This window comes from Hemitrygon akajei, chromosome 9 (assembly GCF_048418815.1).
Source record: "Hemitrygon akajei chromosome 9, sHemAka1.3, whole genome shotgun sequence".
NCBI classification, from domain to species: domain Eukaryota; kingdom Metazoa; phylum Chordata; class Chondrichthyes; order Myliobatiformes; family Dasyatidae; genus Hemitrygon; species Hemitrygon akajei.
In genome coordinates this window covers 29944981-29959087 of record NC_133132.1, presented here as the reverse complement: position 1 = coordinate 29959087, position 14107 = coordinate 29944981, and the positions used below count along the sequence as shown (strand labels likewise).

General features: G+C 44.0%; 1 pseudogene; it reads left to right on the top strand.

Annotated features, from left to right (window-relative positions):
• The first annotated feature begins 4425 nt into the window (after window positions 1-4425).
• LOC140732994 (immunoglobulin lambda-1 light chain-like) lies at window positions 4426-12707 on the top strand (annotated as a pseudogene).
• Window positions 12708-14107: the final 1400 nt, after the last annotated feature.

The window sequence follows — 14107 nt, the reverse complement described above, 5'->3', positions numbered from 1 at the left end:
AATGTTCATAAATCCTGCCTGTCAGGATTTTCTCCATCAACTTACCAACCACTGAGGTAAGACTCCCTAGTCTATAATTTCCTCGGCTATCTCTACTTACTTTCTTGAATAAAGCAACAACATCCACAACCGTCCAATCCACGAGAACCTCTTCCGTCCCCATTGATGATGCAAAGATCATCGCCAGGGTTTCAGCAATCTTCTGCCTCGCCTCCCAAATTATTCTGGGGTACATTTTGTCCAGTCCAGGCAACTTATCCTACTTGATTGCTTTCCAAAAGCTCCAGCACACCCTCTTCCTTAATATCTACATGCTCAAGCTTTTCGGTCTGTTGCAAGTCATCACTACAATCATTAAGATCCTTTTCCATAGTGAATACTGAAGTAAAGTATTCATTAAGTACCTTTGCTATTTCCTCCGGTTCCATACACACTTCTCCACAGTCATATCTGATAGTTCCTATTCTTTCACGTCATATCCTCTTGGTCTTCACATACTTGTAGAATGCCTTGGGTTTTTCCTTAATTCTGCCCGCCAAGACCTTCTCATGGCCCCTTTTGGCTCTCCTAATTTACTTCGTAAGCTCCTTCCTAGTAGCCATGTAATCTTCTAGAGCTCTAAAATTACCAAGCTCTCTGGACATTTTATAAGCATTTCATTTCTTCTTGACTAAATTTATTACAGCCTTTGTACACCAGGGTTCCTGTAGCCAACGATAAATTCCTGTCTCATTGGAACGTACCTATACAGAGCTTTACACAAATATCCGCTGAATATTTGCCAAATTTCTTCCGTATTTTTCCCTGAGAACACCTGTTTCCAAATTAAGCCTCCAATTTCCTCCCTGATAGCCTCATATTTCCCCTTACTCCAATTAAACGCTTGTCTAACTTCTCTGTTCCTATCCCTCTCCAATGCTATTGTAAAGGAGACAGAATTATGATCACTGTCTCCAAAATGCTCTCCCACTGAGAGATCTGACACCTTACCAGGTTCATTTCCCAATACCAAATCAAGTACAGCCTCTCCTCTTGTAGGCTTATCTATACCTGTGTCAATAAACCTTCCTGAACACACATAACAAACTCCACCCCATCTAAACCACTCGCTCTAGGGAGATGCCAATCGATATTACGGGAAAAAATTCTCCCATCACGCCAACTCTTATTGTTACACCTTGCCAGGATCTGTTTCCCTATCTGTCCTTGATATCCCTGTTACTATAGATATACCCAGTATATATATATAGATATACCCAGTAAAGTTATTCACCCCTTCCTGTTCCTAACATCTACCCACAGAGACTCCGTAGACAATCTCTCCATGAAGTCCACCTTTTCTGCAGCTGTGGCACTATCTCTGATCAACAGTGCCACACACCCACCTCTTTTGCCTCGCTCCCTGTCCTTTCTGAAACATATAAAATCCGGCACTTGAAGTAACCAATCCTGTCCCTGAGCCATCCAAGTCTCTGTAATGGCCACCACGTCATATCTGAAAGTACTGATCCACGCTCTAAGTTCATCCATTTTGTTCACAACGCTCCTTGCATTAAAATAGTGACATCTCAAGCCTTCGGTCTGAGCGCGTCCCTTCTCTATCACCTGCCTATCCTCCCTCGGGCACTGTCTACAACCTTTCTCTATTTGTGAGTTAACCTCCTCTTCCCCAATCTCTTCAGTTCGGTTCCCACCCCCCAACAACTCCAGTTTAAACTCTTCCCAGTACCTTTAGCAAACCTCCCCGCCAGGATACGTCTCAACTTCTTTTTAAAAAACACAAATAAATCAACCTAAAACCAGTGGCGTACTACTGAGTCTCACTGAAACACTGCAAAGGAGAAACTTCCGCTGAAAATCTGAAACATTTTCCATCGATATTCCAAGTATCATCTTGCACTACAGAACTCCCTTCGTTCCCGCCACCCTGAGTGAAACGCCAAACAGTTGCATTGTCTGTCCACCATCACAAGCGCTTCAGCTCATCTGTGCAGCCAACACTTTAAATGCATTGTGGCAAATAATAATCAAGGCGTTCTACATTGACGTCAAAAGTGCAACACGGGAAAGCTTTTACCCGAACAGTTTAACACAATATTCTGTGGATTATATTGATGATACGTTCCACTTCGGAGACGAGGATGCAGCATACAGAAACATGAGGATGAATTTCCGAGTTATATTTGGTAAATAACAAGTGCAAACACCTCAGAGACTCTACTCAAATTCCTTCTCAGCTTTCCTTATAACATTTCTGTATTCTCGCAATAATCAATTCGGTGTAAGCTGGTCTTTCTGTTCACCGGTTGTCAGTTAATCGCTTCGTATTTCTGGTCAGATGCAGTCCTTCTCCCCTGAGCTATTCCCGCCTATGGCAACCTCATAACCACAGTACTTCAGCCGCTTCTTCCCATTTTGATACACTGTTGGCTTATGTGTCCCCTGTGCATTTCGATGTTGGGGAGGGAGTTTGGAGCCGTGTGGAAATGTGCAAATGTCAGTGACAGAGAACCTGTGAATCGGTCATAAATTGGTAAATTTTCAAATTGCTTAATTGTTGTCACATGTACAGAGGTGCAGAGAACAAACTGTTTCGCAGGTCATTCATGCAGATCAGTTCATCGGTGCATTGAGATAGCACAAGCGAGCAGAATAAAGTGTTACAGTTACAGAGAAAATGCAGTACAGGACGGCAGTAAGGTGCAAGGGCATAACGACATAGATTGTGAGGTCAAGAGTCTACCTGATGACAGTAGGGAAACATTCAGTGATCGCATAACACCGAGCCAGACGCTGTCCTTGAGCCTGGTGGTATGTGCCTTTAAGGCTTTTGGATCCTTTGCCCGGTGGGATGGGGGAGAAGAGCGAATGTCCGTGATGGTTGACGTCTTTGCCTATATTGGCTGCTTTGCCGAGGCAGCGACAGTGTACACAGAATCCATGGAGAGGACTTGCCTTCCGTGATGTGCTGAGCTCTATGCGCAACTCTCTTTAGTTTATTTCAATTACCAGTAGAGCAGACACCATACCCAGCCGTGCTGCATCCAGACACAATTCATCGATAAAAATTGCTGAGAGTCAAAGTTAAAGCGCTAGTGAGCTCTCTTTGCCGTGACATCTATATGGTTGGACCAGGATAGGTTGTTGGTGACGTCCACTCCACTGAACTTGAATTTCTCAACCCTTTCGACCTCAGCATCGTTTACATAGCTGCCCCGCCCATTTCCTGAAATCAAAATTCAATTCATTCCTGAGTAGAGATCTGCTTGAATATATATTTCAGTGACATTGAAGTCTTCCACAGTTCTTAAGGAGCAGCTTCGATAGCCCTGAACAGGACTTGTGTCCGAAAGCCTTTGACTTCTGATTCTTCTTATCAGCTTCACCATGGCTGAATGATAGATAGATAGATAGATAGATAAATAGATAGATAGATAGATACTTTATTCATCCCCATGGGGAAATTCAACCTTTTTTCCAATGTCCCATACACTTGTTGTAGCAAAACTAATTACATACAATACTTAACTCAGTAAAAATATGATATGCATCTAAATCACTATCTCAAAAAGCATTAATAATAACTTTTTAAAAAGTTCTTATGTCCTGGCGGTTGAATTGTAAAGCCTAATGGCATTGGGGAGTATTGACCTCTTCATCCTGTCTGAGGAGCATTGCATCGATAGTAACCTGTCGCTGAAACTGCTTCTCTGTCTCTGGATGGTGCTATGTAGAGGATGTTCAGGGTTTTCCATAATTGACCGTAGCCTACTCAGCGCCCTTCGCTCAGCTACCGATGTTAAACTCTCCATTACTTTGCCCACGACAGAGCCCGCCTTCCTTACCAGCTTATTAAGACGTGAGGCGTCCCTCTTCTTAATGCTTCCTCCCCAACACGCCACCACAAAGAAGAGGGCGCTCTCCACAACTGACCTATAGAACATCTTCAGCATCTCACTACAGACATTGAATGACGCCAACCTTCTTAGGAAGTACAGTCGACTCTGTGCCTTCCTGCATAAGGCATCTGTGTTGGCAGTCCAGTCTAGCTTCTCGTCTAACTGTACTCCCAGATACTTATAGGTCTTAACCTGCTCCACACATTCTCCATTAATGATCACTGGCTCCATATGAGGCCTAGATCTCCTAAAGTCCACCACCATCTCCTTGGTCTTGGTGATATTGAGACGCAGGTAGTTTGAGTTGCACCATATCACAAAGTCCTGTATCAGTTTCCTATACTCCTCCTCCTGTCCATTCCTGACGCACCCCACTATGGCCGTGTCATCAGCGAACTTCTGCACATGGCAGGACTCCGAGTTATATTGGAAGTCTGATGTGTACAGGGTGAACAGGACCGGAGAGAGTACGGTTCCCTGCGGCGCTCCTGTGCTGCTGACCACCGTGTCAGACCTACAGGAATGGGTCCTGGTTCTTGCCGCGTTTGTGTCCTGTTTGTTCAGTAAGTAGAATACTTAATCCTTTATACTGTCCTTTATGTTGTCTTTTTTATTTAACTGGTATTAAATAATTATTTGTTACTTTCCCCAGCTGCAAACGCGGAGATGACTTTGACTCCTCAGTCTCCGTCCGTATCGGCGACTCCGGGTAGAACCGTGAAAATCACTTGTACCATGTCAGGGGGTAGAATCGGCAGCTACTACGCGAACTGGTACATGCAGAAACCCGGCGGCCCCCAGTTTTTGTGTTGTATGGAAGCTCCTCGAGAGGATCGGGAATTCCGGATCGATTCACCGGTTCCACAGACTCATCGAGCAACCAAATGCATTTAACCATCACCAACGTGCAATGGCAGGACGCCGCCGATTATCACTGTGGTGTCTGGGACGATAACAAGTACTCTAATGAATGTACCAGAGCTCTGAGGGGCCGAAGGGTGCGGGACCAGCCCCCTCCTTCCGGAGAATCGCAAGATCGCTATTAATTCGGGTCTTGGACCCAGGAAATGAGAGACAATGCAACGGATTTGACTATTGTTCTTAGAGGCACCTGTGTGAATTGCAACTCTATAGTACTTGCCAGCTATCAGGGACATGGATACCCTCGGGCAATGTGGGGTGGGGATTGTATCACCCTACCTTGATTGACATTTACAAATCTGCCAGCCATGATAAAACGGAGACTGCAGGAGGTGGTACTCCAGCGTCGCACCAGACGGAGACACCATCGCTCAGCGCTCCCGTAAGAACGGGAAGCTACTCGGGAGCAACGTGTGATTTGAATCCCCTAGCTAGGGAATCGAGTGGCTAATAACCCCGAAAAGGATTCCGAACTGACAACGGGGAACTCACGTTCCCGATTCCACGATTTGAGTCCAACAGGCTGGCAAGTTTATTTTCTTTCTCCAACCCGTGAACACCCAGCGGTCTCTCAAACGGCTAAAAACCTTCATGAACTGGCGAGAGTTTTTATATTTCCATCGGACAATAGTTTTACCCCTAGACAAACGATAGAGCTACTTCGAATTGTTGACTATTACTATACCCGTGCTTTAGATTGAGTATTGACGACGTATATTATCTGAATGTTTGTATTAACCTTACTTTTGTTCCCCTTTATAAATAAAAACGTTTAAAAATGGTACCATCAGACTTCAGCGGACCTCTCTATCTTTGCTGGTAAGTGACCCAGTTATGGGGTTCATAACAACGTGGGGCTCGTCTCGAGATTTGATACCAAATTGGGAGGTCAGTGAATTGGGTTTGTAAGTCAAAAAATTTGGATCTGGTACGCGGGTAGCCAGACGGGAAACCAGCAAAGATGTACGTGGATAAATTTATGAAAGACCCGACTCTGGGGGCGCTAGAGGCGGCTACAAAATTAGACTTGGTAAATCTGGCGAAGGGGTTAAGCATCACAGAGGTGAGGTCATCAATGAAAAAGCGGGAAGTGCGAAGGGTCATAACTCAGTATTACATTGGGAAGAAGGTGTTTGCAGCTGAGGAGTTGGAAAATATCCCTGAAAAGGTACTAGCGAGTGGGACGGATCAGTTAGAGTTGGAGAAATTAAGGTTGGAACATGAATTTAAAATAAAGCAGCTGGAAGCAGCTGAGAAGGAGAAAGAACGGGCTGAGAGAGAGAAAGAACGGGCTGAGCAAGAGAAAGAAAGGGCCGACAAACAAAGGGAGCAGGCGTTCCACATAAAGGTGAAATGGGACCAGGAGCTCCAACTAAAGGGGTTAGAGGTGAAAAAAGAGCAGGACCAAGCTGAGAGGCAAAGACAGCATGAAATTCAGCTAAAAGAGCTAGAAGCAGCCGAGAAAGAGAAGGAACGGGCCGAAAGAGAGCAGGACCGAGCTGAAAAGCAAAGAGAGTATGAGAAGAAAGAGAAACAGAGGGAACATGACTTAGAGATGGAGAAGTTAAGGAAAGAGCGAAGAGATCCAGGGTTAGATCGAGAGGAGAGGGTTAATGTTAGTCGGGAGTTGAGGGTAGTACCTCCATTCGAAGAGTCGGATGTTGATAGTTATTTCTTACTTTTTGAAAAGGTGGCAGTAAATCAGAAGTGGCCCAAAGAGCAGTGGGTGGCGTTGTTACAAAGTCTGTTAAAGGGGAAGGCACAACGAGCATATGCGGCATTGTCCGTCGGTGAGGGGGAAGCGGAGAATTATGCCAAAGTAAAGGAGGCCATTCTCCGGAGTTACGAGCTAGTACCTGAAGCTTATAGACAAAGATTCAGAAATTTACGAAAAGGGTGGAATCAAACGTATACCGAGCTAGCCCATGAAAGGGGTGTGCTCTTGGACCGTTGGTGCACCGCGGAACAGGTGGACGGGGATTATGGGCGTATCAGGGAGTTATTTTTGATTGAGGAATTAAAAGGGTGTGTTCCGGAGGAGATCCGGATGTATTTGAATGAGAAGCCGAATAAGTCCATCTCGGAAATTGCTAGGTTCGCAGATGAATATGCCCTAACCCACAAGACAAAGTTTCCCTCGAATAAAAGTACCCCGAGAGACCGTGGGAACGACCGAGAAAGTCCGCCGGCTGAGGCAGAGGTCCCGCCGGGAGCTAGTGGTAAGGTTGAGGGGGAAAGGCCAGGCGGCCCGAGATTTCCGGGCTTGACCTGTTTTAATTGTGGGTAGGGAGGACATATTGCATCTAGGTGCTTTGCTCCGAGAAAGGAGCCAGAAAAAGGGAAAGCAGCGTTCCCTATCGGGTGTGCAGTGGTAATCAGAAAATCGGCAAGAGGGTCCCGGGTAAGCAGAGAGCGCGAGGGGTCTCAGATTTATCTGTCACACGGAACCGTGTCTGTGAGGGAGGGGGACCCACCAATTCCCGTACGGATTTGGAAAGACACGGGGGCGGAGCTATCATTAATTAGCCGTAACGTATTACAATTCGGACCTCAGACGGACGAGGTAGCCCTGAGAGGAATAGGAAAATGGACAGAAATGGTGTCCTTACATAGGGTCATTTTGGATTGTGAGCTGGTGTATGGATCAGTTGAAATAGGGGTGCCAGCAGCCTGTCGAGATCGGCAGCTGAGAACGGGAGCAGTTTAAAATTGGCCAGTTTTGATTTGGCTGAGACGTCTTTACCGACCCTGTGCCACGAGGGTTTAGAGGGTGGTAAAACGAGGAATAGTAACGTGAAAGGGGGTAAGGGAGAGGAGATAGATCTTCCCTTAGCGAAGAGAAAGGTCCTAGAGGTAGGAAATAAAGATGAGAAACAGATAAAGCTGTTAAAAGGTCCAGAGTTGGACATGGATGATCTGTCGGGGGTGGCAGCCCTGTTTGAAGAAGTTGAGAGTTATCAAGGTGTTCCCGATAATGAGATGAAGGCAGTCCTAGATGAAAAGGATGCCACTACCTTGGAAAGGTCTGCTGGGTTGGCAGATGAGGTTGTTTCAGCTCGCGGGGTTGAGTTTACTCCGGAAGGGAGTTGCCCAGAGAGGAACTGGGAGGATCAGGGGAATTTAGAATTTGAAAAGGGTACGGGTATTGAAAGCCTGGAAGAGGCAGATGTCCCGTTTGAGTGTGTCCAAGATGTGGATGCACGTGGTACTGAACCTAGTAATGGAGCTCAGAAAAAGTCTGAGGTTTTTGATTCAGTTGAAAAGGAATGCAGTCCCTGTGGGTCAGATGGACTGGGTTCAGTGAAGACAGGGTTAACCCTGGTAATTGGGGGAAGGGAGGGTTCCCAGGTGTTTGTACACGAAGGGGTGGTGAACCTTAAAGTGGAACTCGACCATGGGGGGATAAACATTATTATTGAAGGGAATGGAAAGTTTGTAGTTCCCAAATCGAATGAAAAAATTTTAAACCCGGCAGCTCGCTTACAGAGTAAGTCGAGAGCTGCCAGGGCCCCACACGCTATTGTTATTCAAGGATGTGGAGTGAACAGGCAGCACTTGACAGGCTGTCTGGAAAAAGCGGGATCGCTTGCAGATCTTAAATTGGAAACTAATAGCATGACGGGTCCTGAAGAGAAAAATAGCAACGTGCTTAAAACTAAAGAATTGGGTAGGAATGAATTAGGTCTGGGAACCGGTGTTGATACGAGAACTCCTATGAATAAGGCGGACGGGAGTTTACACTGCCAAACTACTCGAGTTCCTCCCGTTGAAACTCACCGAAAAAAAGGTGATGGTTAATGGGGGCGCCATTTTAAATAGGAAAACTGGCTGTACGGGATTTTGACAAAGCATGTGAATAACAAAGACAACCCCCTTGGAACCTGCCTGTCAAGTTGAAATCTGATGCTACCAGCCTTTAGTCAGGTACAAGAGAAACAAAAAAATATTAAAGGAAGTGCCACTGTACTCGTTACCTGTTTAGATGCTGAATTAAATGTATGACTGTATAGCTCTGTAGTGACACGGAAAGCTTGTGTATTGTGTTAGATTCTAAAACCCTGTAAGACTCTGTACCACTTCGTTTTCACCGCTGGTGAAAACGCTTTGAAGAAAGGGGGTGTTATGAATGTACCACAGCTCTGAGGGGCCGAAGGGTGCGGGACCAGCCCCCTCCTTCCGGAGAATCGCAAGATCGCTATTAATTCGGGTCTTGGACCCAGGAAATGAGAGACAATGCAACGGATTTGACCATTGTTCTTAGAGGCACCTGTGTGAATTGCAACTCTAAAGTACGTGCCAGCTATCAGGGACATGCACACCCTCGGGCAATGTGGGGTGGGGATTGTATCACCCTACCTTGATTGACATTTACAAATCTGCCAGCCATGATAAAACGGAGACTGCAGGAGGCGGTACTCCAGCGACGCACCAGACGGAGACACCATCGCTCAGCGCTCCCGTAAGAACGGGAAGCTGCTCGGGAGCCACGTGTGATTTGGTTCCTCTAGCTAGGGAATCGAGTGGCTAATAACCCCGAAAAGGATTCCGAACTGACAACGGGGAACTCACGTTCCCGATTCCACGATTTGAGTCCAACAGGCTGGCAAGTTTATTTTCTCTCTCCAACCCGTGAACACCCAGCGGTCCCTCAAACGGCTAAAAGCCTTCATGAACTGGCGAGAGTTTTTATATTTCCATCGGACAATTGTTTTACCCCTAGACAAACGATAGAGCTACTTCGAATTGTTGATTATTACTATACCCGTGCTTTAGATTGAGTAGTGACGACGTATGTTATCTGAATGTTTGTATTAACCTTACTTTTGTGCCCCTTTATAAATAAAAACGTTTAAAAATGGTACCATCAGACTTCAGCGGACCTCTCTATCTTTGTTGGTAAGTGACCCAGTTATGGGGTTCATAACAGTACATACTCACCTTTGGGAGAGGAACCAAACTGAATTTCAACAGTAAGTAAATATTTGTTGGGGTCTAATCAGCTTTTGATTTTGTTGGGTTTTTTTTTCATTTGAACCTTGGAATAATATTATCAATCCTGATGCTTCACTCCGGTTTACAGGACGCCTCTCATTGTATCTTTACAATACCGCAGGCAGAAAACTAGCACATATGCATCCTGTTTGCCTGGTAGGGTTACTTAATTTAGCTGAAAAGTATCTTCAAAACAACCTGAGTTCATTGCCATGACATTTTTTAAATAGCTTCGTGAATAGATGATTCGTGCTGTTAGCGAGTATTTCCTAGGAGTTGCCCAGGGAACAGGAGTACCTGCAGGATGACTTCCAAGTCTCCTTGCACCTCCGACTTCTTAATTCGGTCCCCGTTTAGATGAAGTCTGTACCTTTATTCCTTCTACCATCGTCCACGACCATACAATTTCCTATATTGTACTCCATCTGTCACATCTTTGCCCATTCACCTGATCCGTCAAGATCATTCTGCAGACTCCTACTGCCTCAACACTGTCTACTCCTCCACCTGTCTTTGCATCATCCGCAAACGTGGCCATAAATCCATAAATCCGTCGTTCAGATCATTACCTTCCAGCATGAAACGTAGCAGACTCAACACCGATCCTTGCAGAACACCACTAGTCACCGGTAGCCAACCAGAAAAGATTATCCTCACGCTTTTCTCCTGCCAGTCAGCCAATGCTCCATCTATGTCTGTGATATGTTATGCTCTCATCGTGTTAAACAGCCTGACGTGTGACACTTTGTCAATGGTATTCTGAAAATTCAAGTCAGCAACATCCACTGACTCTTATTTGTCTATCCTGCCTGGTATTTTCTCAAGGAATCGCAACAGATTTGTCAGCAAAATTTTCCCTTAAGGGAACCATGCTGATCACGGCTTATTTTATCGTATGCCACCAAGTACCTAGAAATTTCGTCCTTACAAATGGATTCTAGCAATCTCAATATCTTTAAATTTCGATTAAACATCGGTATGTTTACTAGGAAATTGACTGGCGCCAGACTAACTGTTCCATAATTTCCTGCATTTTGCGTTCCTCTCTTCTCAGAGTGTGGAGTAATATTTGTGATTTTCCAGTCCAGCGGACCCATGGGCCCATTCTTGAAAGCTCGTTACTAATGCCTCTCTAATCTATCCAGCAACCGCCTTCAGAATCCTGGAGTGTAATCCATCTAGTAAAGTTTATCGACTTATCTAACTTCAGATCTTTCAGCCTCCCAAGCTCCTTCTTCTTCGTCATAGCAACTGCTATCACTTGTGTTTAATATCCATTAACGCCTAATTTCGATCTTTGTATGCTCAACTTGATCTTTTCACGTTACTTCAGTTCCTCTTGTTCTATACCTATTAACCTGAAGTCATCAAGATTCTGGTGCTCCGTTCTAACTTCTACCCAATTTGTCTTCAGCAAGACGCCGCCCCAGAGCCCACCTCGGCCTCACCGGTGTGTTTGACCTTCTGCAACGTCTCAGTGTAAATGCCTCAGCTTTGATATCAAATTATCACTCGCCCCAACTGTTTTGTTTACATTTCAATCTCTCTCGGCCCGCAGGCCACTGAGTATCTTATTTTTGGATACCAAGATCATTAAAGTACTAAGTGATCTATCCTTAAATAACATCTCTCAGGTCTGAAACACTGTAAATTGGCTCTTTAGCTTGTCTGACTTATCGGCGCGTTTTCCTCCGAGATACCACCGTAAACAGATTTCCTTCTAAATTCTGTTCTGTAGTCTTGCTATCTTATTGTGTGAATTTTTTCAACTTTTCAAATTAATAAAAAGAAACGGTTATAAAAGCCTTGACCCAGATATCCACATCTTCTGGATTTCATAGACTTCTGAGAGTTGTTATCGGGTTTTCCTTCAGTGTGTATTAGCCCGGTCCAAACAACCCTTTCGGAATTAATTGAGGGACTAAAAACTTTAACTGGTATTATTTATTCCCATTAAAATATTTCCATGATTTTTAGCCATTCACAATCCCTCCTTTACTGCGGCGAATTGCGGCATCTCCGAGGAGAGACAAAGGCACAGTATGTCATTCAAATCCACTGCCTCATCTCTTGCTTTTTACGTGAATAGCTGCGACGACGTTTTGGAGTTTTGCCACGCGCTTTGCCATATCTCTTTCGGAGTTTTTTATTGGTTCTAAGCATAGCACAGCTCCATCAGATTGGATCGGGATATCATGGGATTATATAAAGTGTATCTTCTGTATATTGGAGAGTATTTCAAGAATAGAGGGGTTCTGTCAGCGACTGGAGAAGCCACTCTAGTCGGATTTTCTTTTGCCATTCCATCAAAATTTGTTATTTTATCACTTTGAATCTTGCTGTTATGAAAATCCCTCTCTTTCCTTTACTTTGTAGCTATTTCTAATGTTCATGATGTATATTGGCTTTGTTGCGTTTGTTGAAGATCAAAATGCTTAATGAAATACAGTTGTGATCGGATTCTGATGCGTTCTGACTTTTCTGGTTGTAAAATCGTTAAAACAAAGACAAACTTTGATTCCAATTTACATCAATTAATAATTCATTTCCCTGCTCTTCTTTCTATTTACAGGTCCGCGAAAACCCGCCGTATCCGTCCTCCGACCGTCTGCGGAAGAAGTTCATGGACAAGGCACCGCCACTCTTGTGTGTTTAGTGAGCGGGTTTAATCCGGTCGCTGTGAATATCGAGTGGACTGTGGACGGCAGTACGAGAAGGAATGGCGTTGAGACCAGCCGGATCCAGCAGGACGCGGACAACACGTTCAGTGCGAGCAGTTACCTGACTCTGCCAGCCTCAGACTGGAACTCACACGAGCTTTACTCCTGCGTGGTTAAACACGAGTCTCAGGCAACCCCATTTCAAACAAACATGGTGCGATCCAGCTGTATGTAATACAAATTGTTTAGAAGCTGCTTCTTTAAAATAGAACAAAAGAATTTCATGAACAGATGTTAAATTTTTGATTGTAGCTGAAACATTTTTCAACCGGGAGAAAACAGGCATTGCGTCCTGCTGGACGTTCTTAAATAGCATTCGTTCTGAAATTGATATCGTACATGTAATTGTATCCAAAAGTAATTAAAATCTACCCGATCTACTGTGGCGTTTTTGCCGTCTTCAATATGTCCGACAAAAGCATCATTTTTCAAATGTTTGCATAGATAATGAAGATGATCAAACTTTGGCATTCCATTAAATAGAACAGATAACGTCGCTTACACGTTGTGCTAGTTATTGGGTATATTTTGCTCCTGAAGAAATCATAATCACTATGGCTACATCAGGACAAGTGGTGTAATTACTTGTCAGCGAAATTTACATACATAGTAAAAGAAATCCTGATACTGCCTTTATTTGAACATCGTAGGCATATTCGATTTCCAGTTTTCGCATTGCATTATTCATGGAAATGGTTTTTCTACAGCTGGTCATATTCAGGGAGACAAGGGCTTGTGTACCCTGTGTAAGCAGCGGCGCAGAGCAGAGTAGCACTTATTAAAGTGCATACAAATGACATATTTTCTCAAGTGTCCTTCAAAACTACAGGTTTCCTTCGAGGTGATTTCGGCTTACGATACCTAACATACATTGAAAATGGTAGTCCAAAGTATTTCTAGTAAATACAGTCCTATTAAAAAGTAAATATGACCAGCTGTAGAAAAACCATTTCCATGAATAATACAATGCTAAAAGTGGAAATCGAATATGCCTACGATGTTCAAATAAAGGCAGTATCAGGATTTCTTTTACTATGTATGTAAATTTCGCTGACAAGTAATTACACCACTTGTCCTGATGTAGCCATAGTGGTTGTTAATCTAAAGCTATTTCGGGATTCAAAACAGTGAAGCACTGAAGACAGCGCACCGACATTTGTACATTAGTTTGTAGAATATATATAATGATAACTTTCTTTATGAAATGTTGAACAGCGTGGCCATAGTATAGAGGTCGAGAGAACGATATCCTAAACATAAGATAAATATGTTCAATAAATAACGAAAAGATCATTTTCAGGCGAATGAGAATACGAATTGTACTCACGTCTTTCTAATTGGTTATACAAGTTGCTTTATCTCGATAAGAAAAGAATAGCAAGAGCAAGTTTGCAGCTCATCATTGAAATTCAAATATGGGTTATTGAAACTGGGACATTAATATCACGTATCACGTATCTTCATCAGTCACTCTGGACTGAGGCCGTTGGACATGCCTTCTTGAGTATGGAAGGCCTAAGGAGTTCCCTGTAACTTTACAGCTCCCATCTATCTAATACTCCCATTAGATAGACT